This window comes from Nerophis lumbriciformis, linkage group LG02, assembly GCF_033978685.3.
Source record: "Nerophis lumbriciformis linkage group LG02, RoL_Nlum_v2.1, whole genome shotgun sequence".
Classification (NCBI taxonomy): Eukaryota; Metazoa; Chordata; class Actinopteri; order Syngnathiformes; family Syngnathidae; genus Nerophis; species Nerophis lumbriciformis.
The window spans coordinates 46,328,435-46,345,594 of NC_084549.2; the positions used below are offsets into that span (position 1 = coordinate 46,328,435).

The 17,160-nt window shown below is 40.3% G+C and overlaps 1 long non-coding RNA gene across 1 annotated transcript; it reads right to left on the reverse strand.

Moving 5' to 3' along the window:
- Positions 1-5,945: 5,945 nt before the first annotated feature.
- LOC133608442 (uncharacterized) lies at positions 5,946-16,282 on the reverse strand. The gene is made up of 3 exons (XR_009815593.1): positions 16,243-16,282; positions 13,293-13,374; positions 5,946-6,642 (listed from the first exon to the last, which is right to left on the reverse strand). It is a non-coding gene; the product is annotated as an uncharacterized lncRNA (long non-coding RNA).
- Between the last annotated feature and the right edge of the window lie 878 nt (positions 16,283-17,160).

The window sequence follows — 17,160 nt, forward strand, 5'->3', positions numbered from 1 at the left end:
CTGCCCTAAATGATGAAAAAGAGAGGAACTAAAATGGAACCTAGAGGAACACTATTAGTATAACTAAAGAAGTTGGATATATGACTACTGACTGTGTTACGTACGTAAGGAGTAGACGGCACAGACACAAGGGGGCAATGTTGTTCTATGCATTTATTATATATATTAATACATCTTTATAATAACAAACAACACTAAGAATAAACTAAGTAAATTGAGTGTGACAAGAATCCAAGAGTGTGTATGGTGTGAGACAATGTGTAGGATTTAATGAGTATGTTACCGGGAATGTTGGGCAAGAGGCGGAAGATCAGGGGAATGTCTGTGAGGCAAGAAGGAAGTCCGGGGGCAATAGCGGGGGCGAAGAACGTCCGTGTCCAAGCGGGGTTTGGCGATCGAGGAGACAGTCCGGGAATCAGAGAACCAAGAATTGACGAGACGCACAGCTCGTCGACGCGAGAACAAAGTCAGACTGCTTGGAGGACGTCAAGGAAGACACAATAAGACACGGAGGGGAAAAACAGAGAAAGAGAGAGAGAGAACAGGGTTGCATAGAGCTAAACGTGGCTAACTGTACGCGAACGGATGGTTACATTCTGGCCAAGAATGCAGGTTTGCATTGGCTTAAGAAGCCCAGCCAGATCATCACCGACAGAATTGCAAGATATGCAAGATTGCATATTGAATGCAGCTGCCGGCTGCGTGACGTGTGCAGGAGAGGAGCGGCCGTGGCCGTGGGTGAGGTGCGCTCCGCGGGGCTCCTTGAGGAATGGGCCCGCGCCGTGACAGACTGCATCTGAAGTAAACAAGCTACAGAAACACCTTCATTACCGTATTTTCCGCACTATAAGGCGCACCGGATTATTAGCCGCACCTTCTATGAATTACATATTTCATAATTTTGTCCACCAATAAGCCGCCCCGGACTAAAAGCCGCGCCTACGCTGCGCTAAAGTGAATGTCAAAAAAACGCTGCGCTAAAGTGAATGTCAAAAAAACAGTCAGATAGTTCAGTCAAACTTTAATAATATATTGAAAACCAGCGTTCTAACAACTCTGTCCCAAAATGTACGCAAATGTGCAATCACAAACATAGTAAAATTCAAAATGGTGTAGAACAATAGCAACATAATGTTGCTCGAACGTTAATGTCACAACACACAAAATAAACATAGCGCTCACCTTCTGAAGTTATTCTTCATTCGTAAATCCTTCGAATTCTTCGTCTTCGGTGTCCGAATTGAAAAGTTGGGCGAATACGGGATCCAAAATGGCCGGTTCCGTCTCGTCGAAGTCACCGGAGTCAGTGTCACTGTTGTCCAGCAGTTCTGTGAATCCTGCCTTCCGGAAAGCTCGGACCACAGTTGTGACCGAAACTATCTGCCCAGGCATTTACGATCCACTGGCAGATGTTGGCGTATGTCGACCGGCGCTATCTGCCCGTCTTAGTGAAGGTGTGTTCGCCTTCGGAGCTGTGTGAAAAAAGCCATCCGGCCTCTTCGCGTAAACTTCCCTTAACCACTCGCTCATCTTTTCTTCATCCATCCATCCCTTCGAGTTAGCTTTTATGATGACGCCGGCTGGAAAGGTCTCTTTTGGATGGGTGGAAGTTAGCATGGCAAGCTAGAACCACAGTGAAGGATGACTTCTCATTCCCTGTGGAGCGAATATTCACCGTACGTGCTCCCGTTCCACAGTGCGGTTCAGTTGCTGTGAAATACGGTAGTAATCCGTGTGCGGATGGAGAGATTGCGTCTTTTTATGAACCGGATCGTTTTGTAGGAGCCATTTTGTGGTCTTTACAGATGTAAACAGGAAATGAAACGTACGGTGATATCCGCGCGTTTTTTCTTCTTCTTCCGGGGGCGGGTGAAGCGCTTCCTGTTCTATGGGGGCGGGTGAAGCGCTTCCTGTTCTATGGGGGCGAGTGCTTTCATTGGCGGTTGCTTGCGTAGAAGAAGAAGCGCTTCCTGTTCTACCGGGAAAAAAGATGGCGGCTGTTTACAGAAGTTGCGAGACCGAAACTTTATGAAAATGAATCGTAATAAAGCGCACCGGGTTATTAGGCGCACTGTCAGCTTTTGAGAAAAATTGTGGTTTTTAGGTGCGCCTTATAGTGCGGAAAATACGGTACATAAATCATGTTACGAAAAATAACTAACTACAAAAACAGGGGACCTAAAGGGGTGCCTTGAAGACCCCCTCAGTTATGTAAATCACAGGTTTGGACCCTAGTGTTCTATGCTTGCTAGCAAAGTTAAAATGTCAAAGCAAGGATCTGCCAATGTGTTGACAGATGTCCAAGTTCCTCAAAACAACAAGACACAAGTGTTTTTAGGACTTTTTAGAAAAAATTTAAATGTCCGTCCCAAGTTGACAGGAGGTATGTTTGGAGGAGTCAAGGTTCAAGCCAAAAAAAACACTATCAATTGTCAGGTATGCTGGTGGATTTGCTACTTGTGGAACTTTTGCAATGCACAAATGGATGGAATTAAGAAGGGAGGCTTCTTCCCAAATCTTCTTCACCTTGAATATACAGAAGTCAAAATAAGCCAAAAACATGCACCTGGGGATAGGCTGATTAGCACACTAAATTGGCCCTAGTGTGTGTGAGAGTGAATGCTTGTTTGTCTATCTGTGCTGGCCCTGTGATGAGGTTGCAGCTTGACCAGGGTGAATAGAAAGAAGAAAAAAGAAGACAGAGAGGGAAATTGCAGGGACAAGAGGGGGATAAGACAGAGAAAAAACAACAACAAAAACCATAACAGAACAACATCAGCAAATACGAAATGGACAAATATGACACGAAAAATTATAGCAAATAAAGAGTTACTGAAGTAGATAGTAATAACACGGAAATGACAATGATCATTATTGCACAACAAATGCACCAATAACAATACAAATAGAAGTAACACTGTTGAATAAATAATGAATAAAAATAATGATTACTTGAATTACAAAAGACAGCACATGGGGGGGCTATATTAACCTTATAGATTGTTATTGTAAAAATAGGTTAAGCTTTAGTAGTTGCCGCGTTCCTATCCATTTCCCGTGGGAGATGGGCGAGGGGGATGACAACGTAAATATATGTTTGATGAAACGTGATTATATGCATGAGTGTATGTATGCATATGTCCATGTGTGTATGCAGTATTTATGTACGTTTGTACAGTGAATGTGTTTGTGAATGTATGTTTTGTGTATATATGTGTGAATGTACGTATATATGTATGTATGAATATAGGTGTGTATGTGCTTATGTATGTTTGCATGTGCAATGTTTTTTTGTCTCCCAGTATGTGTGGCAGCCATCCAGAAAGCCTAACCCAAAACAGAAGGTGCGGTGCCCAAGGAAGAAGGGACCGCCATCTTAAGGCAGGCAGGCCAGCCAGCGACAGGACCCCCAGAACCGGACCCACTGTGCCGCTGGGCAGGCGCGCCTGACCGAGGACAATGTACGGGAGGAGTACAGGATAACCAGCCCCCAAGCCAGCGAGAGACTACACACCGTGCGGGCAGAAAGACGGGACGGCCCGCCCCAAAGGGGCCCAGCCACTCCCCGCAGACCGCCCCGCCCCACAAGCAACCAGGCCCCCACAATCCCAACGCCCCTCAGCAGCCATGGGCGCCGCACCCCAAACATATGGCAGCAAAGACAACCGCTGCAAAAACCCAGACAGCACTAAAATCGACCAGAAAAAAAACGCCGCCGACAAAACCATGGAGACCGACCAGCGTCAGTCCACTCACCATCCCAAACGGCAACATGCAAACAAGAGACATCAACGCCACCCCCCACCAAGACACTCTACTTCCTAATCTAAACCCATACAAACACACTGCTGCCCAAACATTAAACTTATTCATCACTAAAAGACGCCTATGTCCACTCTTCATCAAAGGTTAGTCTAGCTTTTTACATTTTCCTGCACAGGTTTGGCCAAAGCAGAGTTGGCTTTTAGACTAAATATTGAGACACTGTATCATGAGACAGACCCTTCCCTTTTTAGTGTTGAACCAGCTGCAGTGTTGAACTAATTGTCTTTTGAATTTTCGTCTTTATCCCATCCTCCTTTGCATATGTCTTTCGAAAACATCCTGCCTTCATGGGGAACTTGTATGTTGCTTCATCCTGCCAGACACCGTAATGAAAAAAGACCATCAGCCAGCCCAATTCATCCCACACCATCAACCACATTATATGTGACTTGTTTAATTGCAGGCCAATCACTGACAGATCACAATTAATAAAAGCCACAGTAGGCACAAAAATAAACATGTCTAAATTGCTGCCTTAATCAAATGATGCAAACATCGGTGAGTTACAAAAGTTCACTGCTGCCACTGATAATTTCCTAATTGTATTCACTCATTCATAGCAATTTTATTAACATGGAGTGAATGTCATCTGCCCTTCCACTGTCACAGCACCAGGGATCTAATTTCATTATTTTCCACAAGATTTGCTTGACTACTGCCGCCATGCTTGTGGCGTGCCATGGCCAGATGTTTATGCTATTTAGATGAGGATGCCAAGCCTGTTGGGTAAACATAATTAAAGAAAGTTGAGACTTTTCTACAGTATATTTTGTTTTCTCCTTTTCCTTTTTTACCCTCTCTTTGTGTCTCTACCCACCTACCCCTCACTCCATATGACCCTCTCACATTGTTAACTTTATTTTCTCAGGCAATTCGAATTAACATTACAGTTACTTGTCTCTCTCCAATGCAAAAACTAATCTTTTGAAATAAATAGAGAATATAAGACTATCAATCAATCAATCAATGTTTATTTATATAGCCCTAAATCACAAGTGTCTCAAAGGGCTGCACAAGCCACAACGACATCCTCGGTACAGAGCCCACATAAGGGCAAGGAAAAACTCACCCCAGTGGGACGTCGATGTGAATGACATGAGAAACCTTGGAGAAAATGTGTCAATCGGTTAACATTTTAAAAAAAACCATTTGTTTAGTTCAATTAATGTGTAATGTATTTATCAAAATCTGTAATATTTTAACATTTGACAAAATAAGCAACATTTTTTTCAAATTAAAATTGTTTGTTTCTGTATCAAAGACTAAATAACTAGACAAATGTGAGTTTAAATAGCAAAATTCGAATCCAAGATGTTTATCTTGTCATCAGGCTGCTACATACACGTACAAATTAGTGAAAATTTTAACAAAGTTAAATTTTGATCAAGATGCTTTTCAAACTGATTATATTCCCAAAGCTTTGACTCAGATCTGGACAAAGTACAGCCCGTGGGTCACATCTGGTCCTTTGCCTGTCCCTGACAGGCCTACATTAGGTTAATCACATTTTTAAAATACAATTTAAAAAAATACATGGGGTAAATATATATAAATAACTCCATGTTTATTTTAAAACGGCAAAGCTTATTTATCTTAAATATGTATGTTTTCTATATTTACTGTACCTCTGTCGCTTATGTATGTAAATCCATGTGTACACATGAAAGAAACATTAGTTATGTCCACATGAACACAGTTAATCAGATAAAAAGCCTAACCGGAATAAAGATGCTTCATGTAAACACACCATTTGGAATATTCTGACCCGATCACACACGTTGGAAACAAAATTTAATTCCTATCGAGATGGATGGTTAATGCCGATAGTCATTTAGATTGGACTGCATGTAAACACTTTTAAAAGTTTTGGTTGAACTTATCCTTACTGTTCATGTCTGTGACCTAAGCTATACTTTGGTAATTAAGGGGTGGGCTAAATTGAATTATCTCGGAATGAAGCGATTGTCTTGCTGCTGTCTCCCCCGTTCAACATGTACAGAAGTAGCGTTATATATTGTTGAGTTTGTTGCTCTAAAATCGAGTCTAGCAAAAACAAAAGTATGGTCTGAAATGTCATGCGTCGATGTAACAATAAAAGGAGGGATCCAGCTGTCGTCTCAACAAGTTGTTTTATTCACGGCCTTACAGCTACTCCAAGTGCTAACCACTAGCCTTAAGGCACGTACACAGAATGTCGTCACATGAAGATGCGCAGCAACCCGGACATATCACAACATTGAGGACACAGAACAGGTCCATTACAAAAAGAGAGGTAAAACAAAAGTAGCAAAGAGAAGGAAACATTTATAAATAAATAACGTGACAACATTGGACAAGCAGACATGCACAGAGCCATGTTTGTTTACAGCGGAAGTCACTGCTTCTTCTTCGTCTACTACCGTTGACAGTTTGTGCTGCACATGTCAAAATAACGTATTCCAAATAAAGATGCTTCATGTAAACACGCCATTCGGAATATTTTGACCCGATCACACACGTCGGAAACAAAATTGAAGTCCACACGCATGAAAAGGCACGTCATAATCTGATAATTTTTATCAGGGTTCATGTACACAGTAACATTCTAACTCGAATTATGATCAGATTAAATAAATGTTTCCCATGTACACGTGGCTACTGACTATTATTTTTTTTTTCGTATTTTAACACTTACTGCTATTTGAAAATACTTCCAACCCTCTGTTGCATCAGCACTGGTAAGTGGTTTGGAATCAAACGGCCATGATGAGGTGCATGCAGACTCAAACATGGTTTCTTCATCTTTGTCCTCAGAAATATGAGGGGCAGTTGATGGCACTGTGAGAAAAGTGAGAATGAACATATCAAGCATATTTTACATGCATAGAGAGTAACAGTTGAGCACTTTGTACATAGATATTAGCACAGACCCTACATTTGACATAATGCAATGTCCATAAGTGACTGTATGGGCAGTAAGTGTGAATATGTAAAACAAAAGATAAAATATTTTTTTACGGACTGTATGTAAGTAGCTATGTACAGTTTGTATGAATGTACATTGTACAGTATGTATATATGAACATTTATTGTAGTATATTAAAAAAAGGGCACTCTAACATTCAGATAAGAGAATTACACTATACCTTCATCATCACTGGTGTCAGAGACAACAATTTAGGTGGGGATGGGGGCATAGGAATTTATTTTCAATTGCTCTAAAATAAATCCTAGCTTATTCTTACGTTTTGTACACTGGCTACGGGGCTAACGAAGCACAATTAAAAGCATGAAGCACATCTGTTTTGGTGTGCATGGTGGATATTTACATGAGCGTACAGAGCTACAGAGCCACAAAGTAGATGTCTTACTAATCTTTTGCTGTTTCTTCTCTCCCTTGTTCTTGTTCCTCTTCCACTTCTGGCTTCTTGAAGGGTATGTTTGTTTCATTTTTTAACCATATTTCGACGAGCAGTCAGCAAAAGAATACGTCGCGATGAGTGGCCGCTCATGTGTCAGTGTGTTGGCTGCTGGAAGGTGCCCCTCGAGGGGGATTCCAACGGTGTCATTATTCTGATATTGTCATTGTATTTTGCTGTAATAGAATCACAAAGTTGTTGTTGCTGTTAAATTTGAATATATGACTAGTCGTTGTCAGGGAACCCCCATTGAGCTGTGGGCCCTTGGCAATTGCCTAGTTTGACTGCCCGGTTGCAATAGGGCTGTGTGCAGGTTTGCCAGCTGTGCGGAACACTGCGTTATTGTTAATCCAAATATATTTACTTACTTATTTTGCTATCATCTTCGCCTTGTAATATACCTGCTTCATTATCTTCCATCTCGCTTGTATTTGTTCCAAAGTCTCTGTTTTCTTAGCTACTTTTTAGAATAAATCTATTTAATTTTTGTCTCCCATCGGTGCACTTCAAAAGGCTCAGTTATTTTATTTTGTGAAGTAAATATAGTCTCCTCTTCATTTCAAAACTTGGTGTTTCTAGATGCTCCCGACGCCATGTTTGAGGTGTTGCCTATATTTTGATTGATTGAATTCGCTACAGTGTCTTGGATATATAATCCTCCATATTGGCAGCCTCCATTCATTCATTCATTCATTCATCCACTCAATCAGCAGAGTATTAAAACAAGTTATTCCATCTGAGAAAAACAACTCATTCAAAGCTGGCTTCCTCGCTAAAAAAAACGTTGTAGGTACATGCATCTGGTAGTTTAACAATCGATTGCCCCACCTATGACATTGTGGCAAGTCAGAGTACTCCAAGGAACTTTTTAATACAGCGGGGTTATTTTATGTATTTAAGGTCCAACTAGATATTTATGCTGTAAAAATGTCTCTTCAAGCATTATTCTGGTGACAATGTGACAAGCAGACCAGCCAGCAAGCCACGACCTCAAAAATGAGGGGTGGCATGAGACCCTGAACCCGGAAAATACATTCAGACCATAGATTAATGGGCAAATATTAACACATGCTTTTAAGTTTTCATAATTTTTCAGCATGACAATTGAGGCTCTGCCAACCCTGACGGCACACCCCTATTCTATATACTGAAATAATGTTTTACCGAGCAACATCAAATTGGGGATTTAGGATAATTCTTCTCAAACTACAATAAATTTAAGATTCTGGTACAATAATTTGACATTTCCCATCTGGCAACACTTGTGTGCTTGTGAGTCTTTTACAACTGTAGCCTACCTGTGCAACTGACTCTGCCAAACACATTGACCTATTAAACCTGGAGATGTGCGTGTGTTCATATTGAGACCGCCAACAGGTAGAGCCTTGTCACATAAGCATTTCTGACCGTGTCTGTTCCATACTCAACAACATTAGAGACAAATTAATAGTGAGAGAGGCAGAGGTTATATTTAATCACACACGTCATGTTACTAATAGACTGGCTTTCACTTGTTTAAAGGGGCTGCAAATTCCTCACAGTAACATTTTTCAAAGCAACAAATATAACAAGCACACCATTGACTGGCTTATGTTACCATTAGTGATTTCACAGAACACATGTGTTAAAACGGTCTATATTTTCCACAATTAATAAGTTTGTGTGCTAAATTTTTTTGTAATGATTGGTGTTTACGGTGGTCACTCACCCTGTCTCGTTAACACGTACGCACACGGAACGCGTGCACGCATAAAATAGAAGCCCAAATGAAGCTCAAATGAAGCAACAAACTTTGCAGTCATGTTGTTATGATAGAAAATGCATTTAATGACATCTTACGCCAACTATGTAAATTGCTATCATTAGCTAACAACACCCAAAGCTGATGCGTGTGCATGTGTTACGTACGTACATTCATTCTGTGGTTAATCCATTATACAGAGCTCAATACCGGGGTAGTGCGGAATATACGTTAGGTCAGGAAAAAACACAGAGGCTATTTCATCCCTACAAGCCTGTGCAGGGAAACCTGCGAAACAGGCTTGTAGGGACATAGAGTAGTTAAGTCATTACGTCCTACAAGACACGTAAGAGAGGGGATATAATACTTAAAATACATTAGAAAGTAGCGCCCTCTAGACATCTCTGTAAGTATTGCAAACAGCCCCTTTAATTGTTGGAGTAAGTGCTACAGAAATCACAGATTGGGGAGAAACATTTTGAAATTCAAGCAAGACTAAAATCTATTAAAGAAGTTAATTTGATCTGCTGACAATAAATTGATATAAACAAGGTTTGTCTATAAAACCCTGAATAGTAAACTTGTCAAGTACAAACAATTTTACTATTCAGGCTTTTATAGACAAACCTTGTTTATATGAACAACAATAAAATCCATCCATCCATCCATTTTCTACCGCTTAATCCCCTTCGGGGTCGCGGGAGCCTATCTCAGCTACAATCGGGCGGAAGGCGGTGTACACCCTGGACAAGTCGCCACCTCATCACAGGGCCAACACAGATAGACAGACAACATTCACACTCACATTCACACACTAGGGCCAATTTAGTGTTGCCAATCAACCTATCCCCAGGTGCATGTCTTTGGAGGTGGGAGGAAGCCGGAGTACCCGGAGGGAACCCACGCAGTCACGAGGAGAACATGCAAACTCCACACAGAAAGATCCCAAGCCCGGGATTGAACCCAGGACTACTCAGGACCTTCGTATTGTGAGGCAGATGCACTAACCCCTCTCACACCGTGCTGCCCCAACATTAAAATCGTTTCTACAATTTTTTTTTTTTTATTATTGTTTTACTTATTTCAACTAATGTGTAGTCCTACTAAACTTTTTGACTCGGGGGCCACATTGGGTTAAATGAATATGGCCTGGGGCTGGGCTATATATATATATATATATATATATTTATATATATATATTCCGAGCGGGATGATGTCACGTTATCGATGGGAAAATGCATTTTTAGACAATATGATTTTCCTTGAGCGGCTAGGAGACACCGAGAGTAACAAGCGGTAGAAAATGGATTAGAAAGGACAGATTAAAAACAATTATAATGGAAAAAACAAAAAAACTATTTTTTTTTTTTTTTTTTTTTTTTTAAATTGGGACGTCCCGTGGGCCCGGATTTTGGATGCTGGCGGGCCGTAGTTTGGAGACCCCTGCTGTAGAGCTTCAGGTTGCTAGACAACCACTAAGTTAGCATTTTTAATTTAGTTTTAGTTATAGTCTTTTGATAAAAATGTATTTTAATTTTACTCATCTAAACTGATTTAGTTTTAGTCTACTTTTATCGACTAAATTCCTCAACATTCAACAGTCGACTAAAATTACAGTAAATTTTGTCGACCAAAATATTAAGTTTAAAGGATAACACATCTTTGAATTTGTCTTGATACCACTTATATTAATGTTATTAAAATTACTGTACAACATAATAAATCATCTCTGCATAATTTAATATATACAAATGCTTTTCAATAAATCTGAATATGGTGCATTGCATTATTTTAAAATCATTTCCTGTATTAATTTAACATGAAATAATGGAAATGGAACATTAACATGTATTTGACGCGCAAACTTTAATATTAAGAATGTGTCAAGAACTGCTATAATTCAGTGTTACACATACACAAAGTTGTATACATGAACTGTTGGCAATTTGGAGTGTATAACCTATCCATCCATCCATCCATTTTCTACCGCTTGTTCCTTCCGGGGTCGCGGGGGTGCTGAAGCCTATCCCAGCTTCATGCGGGCGGAAGGTGTACACCCTGGACAAGTTGCCACCTCATCACAGGGCCAACACAGATAGACAGGCATCATTCACACTCACATTCACACACTAGGGCCATTTTTTTGTATTTGCCAATCAACATATCCCCAGGTGCATGTCTTTGGAGGTGGGAGGAAGGGGGGGAGAACATGCAAACTCCGCACAGAAAGAGAAATCATATTTTTAATATTATGTTCAATTGTAACTATTTTCTGTTCCATCAGTAAAACGTAATGTGGACATTTTATCATGAAGGTGTACTATTTATTTAGGCAAAGATGACAACAAAAAATATCACTGATCCATAGTTTGTTTGAAAAAAAAGAACACTCAAAGCCAGTGTACAGTGAATGAAAATATGTGTGCATGTTTATAGTCATATGAAGAACTACTTGTATTCTATATTGTGTATAACTACACTTAGTGTGCATACAGCAAACAGTGTTATAAACTAATCTATATATTGCTCAGATGACTGTCTTTATTTGTGTGTTAGCTTGAAAAATGACAAATATGCTCTTTTGGGTTGTCAAGTTGGGGGTGGGGGCTGGAGCCTATCCCAGCTGCATTTAGGCAGAAAGCGGGCTACACCCTGGACTAGTCGCCGCCTCATCGCAAGCACTGTTCAGGTATCTTGCTGTGTGTACTACAAAAGTAGTCTGTTACTACAAAAGTAGTTTGTTTTAAAAAGTAAGTATTTTTTGGACATGTGGACATGATGTAAGCAACCCTGCTCCTGCTATGCCCATACTTGCCAACCCTCCCGAATTTTCCGGGAGACTCCCGAATTTCAGTGCCTCTCCCGAAAATCTCCCGGGACAACCATTATCCCGAATTTCTCCCGATTTCCAGCCGGACAAAAAGGCACGCCCCCTCCAGGTCCATGCGGACCTGAGTGAGGACAGCCTGTCGTCACGTCCGCTTTTCGTCTATATAAACAGCGTGCCGGCTCGGTCACGTTATAACATCTACGGCTTTTGGAGAGTGCACAACTGCACACACAACAAGAAGGAGACGAAGCAGAAGAACGAAGAAGAGACAGTCATGGCGACGACGAGTAAGAAGAAGAAGTACGCTTGCAAGTCATCAGAGAGAGTGTTGAGCATGGTTAGAAAGATAGTGACAGAGAATAGAACAAGGATGGACAATTCAACCCTAAACCCACTCCTTTCCTTTGACTGATGATAACAACCAAACCCAACCCCCCCACACACACCCCCCCTCCACACCCCGGATTGTAAATAATGTAAATAATTCAATGTGATGATCTTGTGTGATGACTGTATTGTGATGATAGTATATATCTGTATCATGAATCAATTTAAGTGGACCCTGACTTAAACAAGTTGAAAAACTTATTTGGGTGTTACCATTTAGTGGTCAATTGTACGGAATATGTACTTCACTGTGCAACCTACTAATAAAAGTCTCAATCAATCAATCAATCCTGCAAATTAAATTTCACAGATGCTGCCCATACCTACAGTATGCTCCTTCAAAGGCTGTGCTACTGGCTGCAAAGCATTGCACTTTCAAATACAACAATGAGTAGAGGAGTGTTATGTGTGTATATGTGTAAATAAATGAACACTGAAATTCAAGTATTTATATTATATATATATATATATATATATATATATATATATATATATAAGAAATACTTGAATTTCAGTGAATTCTAGTTATAAATATTCTCCTCCCCCTTAACCCCGGCCCCGCCCCCCGACTCCGCCCACCTCAACAGTGGGCGGAGTGAAACAGTATAACCAATTAAGCACGTAAATCAAGGTTCCACTCTAGTGGTACACACTCCCTGGGCTAGTGGTGGCAGACCTCTGGTCTCACTTGTGCGTCACATACTTTCGTGACCATTTGTAATTGATTACAGAATAAGTGCAAGATGCAAGATACACCTCTCTTTCACATTATTGTGTACCTCTATTTGCTATATAGCGACATATTGTATAAAGTGCATCACGGATAATTTCTGCCAAGTTTTATTCCCTGGCAAACCAGGCGCGTATGAGGTGTGTTGTCCAGTGGAGTTAAAGTTATGCTACACTGCCACACTTGCCTTATAATTGGTTTTTGAGCAAGGGCGAACAAGATGACGAACTAGAAACCCCAAAACCCGAAACCCTGTTGCATCCTCTGGTCACCTCGACCAACAGATCTCTCGAACAAATCAATTGTAAGGAGATTAGATATACAAGATTGTGGAGACAAATTGGAGGGTTAGCACAAAGATCAACAATGAGGAGGACTCACTTGTTCCGATGAGTAGAGATGACATTGACCAAACTGACGAAACATCCAAGCTATGGTCTCTCCCCTCCATTTAAGTGAAGATCTGCAAGCAATAGTGAGACAAATGCCCTATGAACTGAAGATGCATACCGGACCTCCAAATCAGAATAACCCTGAAGAGTGACATTGCCATACAAAGAACCTATGCAGCGCTCCCCAAGCCTTTGTTCAAAGACGTTAAGGCAGTGTTTTTCAACCTTTTTTGAGCCAAGGCACATTTTTTCCGTTGAAAAAAATGCGGAGGCACACCACCAGCAGAAATCATTAAAAACTAAACTCAGTTGACAGTAAAAAGTCGTTGTCGCAATTGTTGGATATGACTTTAAACCATAACCAAGCATGCATCACTATAGCTCTTGTCACCACCTGTCACATCACACCCTGACTTATTTGGACTTCTTTGCTGTTTACCTGTGTGTACTGTTTTACTTCTTGTCTTGCGCTCTTATTTTGGTGTTTTTTCTCTTTTTTTGGTATTTTCCTGTAGCAGTTTCATGTCTTCCTTTGAGCGATATTACCCGCATCTACTTTGTTTTAGCAATCAATAATATTTCAGTTGTTTTTATCCTTCTTTGTGGGTACATTGTTGATTGTCACGTCATGTTCAGATGTCTTTGCTCCACAGTAAGTCTTTGCTGTTGTCCAGCATTCTGTTTTTGTTTACTTTGTAGCCAGTTCAGTTTTAGCTTCGTTCTGCATAGCCTTCCCTAAGTTCCACTGCCTTTTTCTTAGGGGCACTCACCTTTTGTTTATTTTTGGTTAAAGTATTAGACACCTTTTTACCTGCACACTGCCTCCCGCTGTTTCTGACATCTACAAAGCAATTAGCTACTGGCTGCCACCTACTGATATGGAAGAGTATTACACGGTTACTCTGCCGAGCTCTCGACAGCACCGACACTCAACAACAACACATCATTTGCAGACTATAATCACTAGTTTGCAAAAATATTTTTAACCCAAATAGGTGAAATTAGATAATCTCCCACGGCACACCTGACGGTATCTCACGACACACTAGTGTGCCCCGGCACAGTGGTTGAAAAACACTGCATTAAGGAGTACATCCAAGACATACTTGCCAAGAAGTTTAATGTAAAATCTAAATTTCCCAAACGCTGCTCATTTTGTCTGTGCTCGCAAGAAAGATGGGCGTTTGTGCATGTCTTAATTACAGCAGGCATGCACGGTCAGGGGAGGTAGAGCCTCACTTGTCATGATAAAAAAAAACAAAAAAAAACATGAATAAATATGTAATATTTGTCCATTGGACTGTGTTATAAATGTTTTTTTTAACATTTATATGAGTACAAATTACTAACCTAATGCAAGGCTTTTGGGAATTCTACTGCTTCCTGTTTTTGCTTGTGTGCGTGGAAAGGAGGTGGCGTGGCTTACTGGCTGGACTGCTTGTCACAATGTCACCAAAATAATTTTTGCACATACATTTGTACACCATGAATTTGTAGTTTGTACACTGTGTTTAACATTTTTTTTAGGTAAGTGTGACAATATTCTTGATAATCAGACTCAGTATTAGGAAGCCTCTTTTACTAATGTGACTTCCCACACTTTGAGAAGTGGGCTAGCAGACACATGTCGACCATGTTTTATCAGTGAGGAAGCCAGCATTTGTGTCGTTTTTTTGCAAGATCCATGTTTTTAATGTTCTGCATTTCTGCCCCTTATGGCTGCATGGTAAGTAGCATAATACCATTCCATTTTTAAATAAATGTGTTCTAAAGTTTGAAAATCAGTGTGTATTTTTAAAAATTGTCACTACCAACACATATTCTCTTCAATTGTGTACACTTTTTCAGCTTTTTATGCAACTATGTTTTTATGAGTGTACAATGTGCTTGCTAGCATTATTTTGTTTTGGTCAAAATTAGCTAGAATTGTCACTACCGAAAAAGTCACACTCGAAACATATGATAACGTTTAAGTGGCATGTTCATTTTGGTAGTGACAAAATGAAATGGAAAGTAGTAGTTCTAACTGATCGTTCAAACAAATGTAAATACAACTGTTAGTGTCAGAGTGTGTTGGTGACGAACCCCAAGATGCAGAGATGGCGGCAGGCATTGAGCAAGAAAACATGATTTGATGTTCAAAATAAAGCAAAAACACAAATTAGGAACAGGCAAAATGGAAACAGGAACCAGAAAACAGAAAAACTGGAAATAGCAAACGGTAGTGATGGGTCCGGCAACACCGATGCATCGGGGCATGCGTCGACCTCATATAGCAAAACCCTGTGTCGGTGCGCGTACCGCTTTTAGAAAGTCACGTGACCGATCATGAGCTGTTTTGGTCACGTGACCGATACGCGAACTGTGTCGCACTGACGCCTCCTCTGTGCCCTGTGAGCGGGTCTTTTCTACAGCCGGAGAAATAATAACTAAGAAGAGAAAGCGTCTAAAATTGAATACGTTGGAAAAACGGATTTTTTTAAAATAAAAATGTGTAAAAAAAATAAAATAATTTCCCAGTCCACAAGCATCCTCATTCACAACACGTTCTCTTAGATTTCCATGTTATGATACATGTTCACATTATTTATTGACTGTATCTAAAAAAGATAAAAAAAGATATTTTTATTTAAATGAAGTTATGAAATAATCCTAAATTAAATACAATGACTTGGTTTATATTATTGTATATACTAGGTCATAAAATCAGTGTCAGTTGAGTCGGTCCATAGGTTGCCTGTAGAGATTTTTAATGTCCAGCAGATGTCAGTATTTAGTGACACAGTATCGACACAGTATCAATACAGTTTTGCAATGTGTCGAAACGCTTCATGACGCCTCATCAACCCATCACTAGCAAACGGCTAACAGGATCTGGCTAACAGGAAAACAAGAAGCTTGGAGAAACCAACTGTAAATAGCTATAAGGAACAGCTTACCGCTATGACGACAGCGACAAGGACAGGTAGGAATGACAATAATCCAGCAGTGACTGGAGGGCAGGGCAGGTATAAATAGCAGCTGGCTGATTGACACCAGGTGTGGCCAGGTGCCAATCAACCACAGCTGAGGGGACAGCACTCAGAGAGACAAACAGGAAACTGAACCAAAATAAGAGTACTGACAGGAAATAAAACAAACACAGAGGAAAAACTAAAACTTAACCAAACTTTCAGGGACAAGCCTGACAGTTAGTGTGTGCTTGTACTGACACCTGTACTATAAAAATACCAATGGCTGAAGGAAGAACTGGAGAAAATGTGGGATGAGAGGGCAGCATTGATTCCAGTATTGATCAGGGTAGTGTGGGCTGGAACCCCCAAACCAGGTGGATGTCTCCAGTAGATACTAGGAACAAAATCTGTAATTTCCGTACAAAGGAGTACAATACTGGGAACAACTATGATCCTGCGCAAAACCTTCATACTGGTTGAGGCGGGAAAAACATAAATCTATGTACATATAGGATCCCAAGAAATTATTATATCATGTACTTTACATATTGATTTCAGCAGTTCAATTCAGACCAATTGAAGACGCGGGACATTTTTGCAGTTCATTTGCTGATTGGAGCAAGACCCCATAGCTCACAATATTGAACTTTTTGTAAATTTTTCCAATTTCATGCGTCACTGAACTTGGGGTTTTTATTTGCTGAAAGCCATAATCATCAAAATGATTAAGACATTAAGAAATACAATCTTGAAATATTCTACTCTGTGTGTATTGTAGTTATTCTATACAAAATAGGTTTCATATTTTGAATTGAACTAGTGAAATTAATTAGCTTTGCAAACATATTATTGAGATGCACCTGTATTGTGCACACATCCACGAAGCGCTCAGCCATGAACACC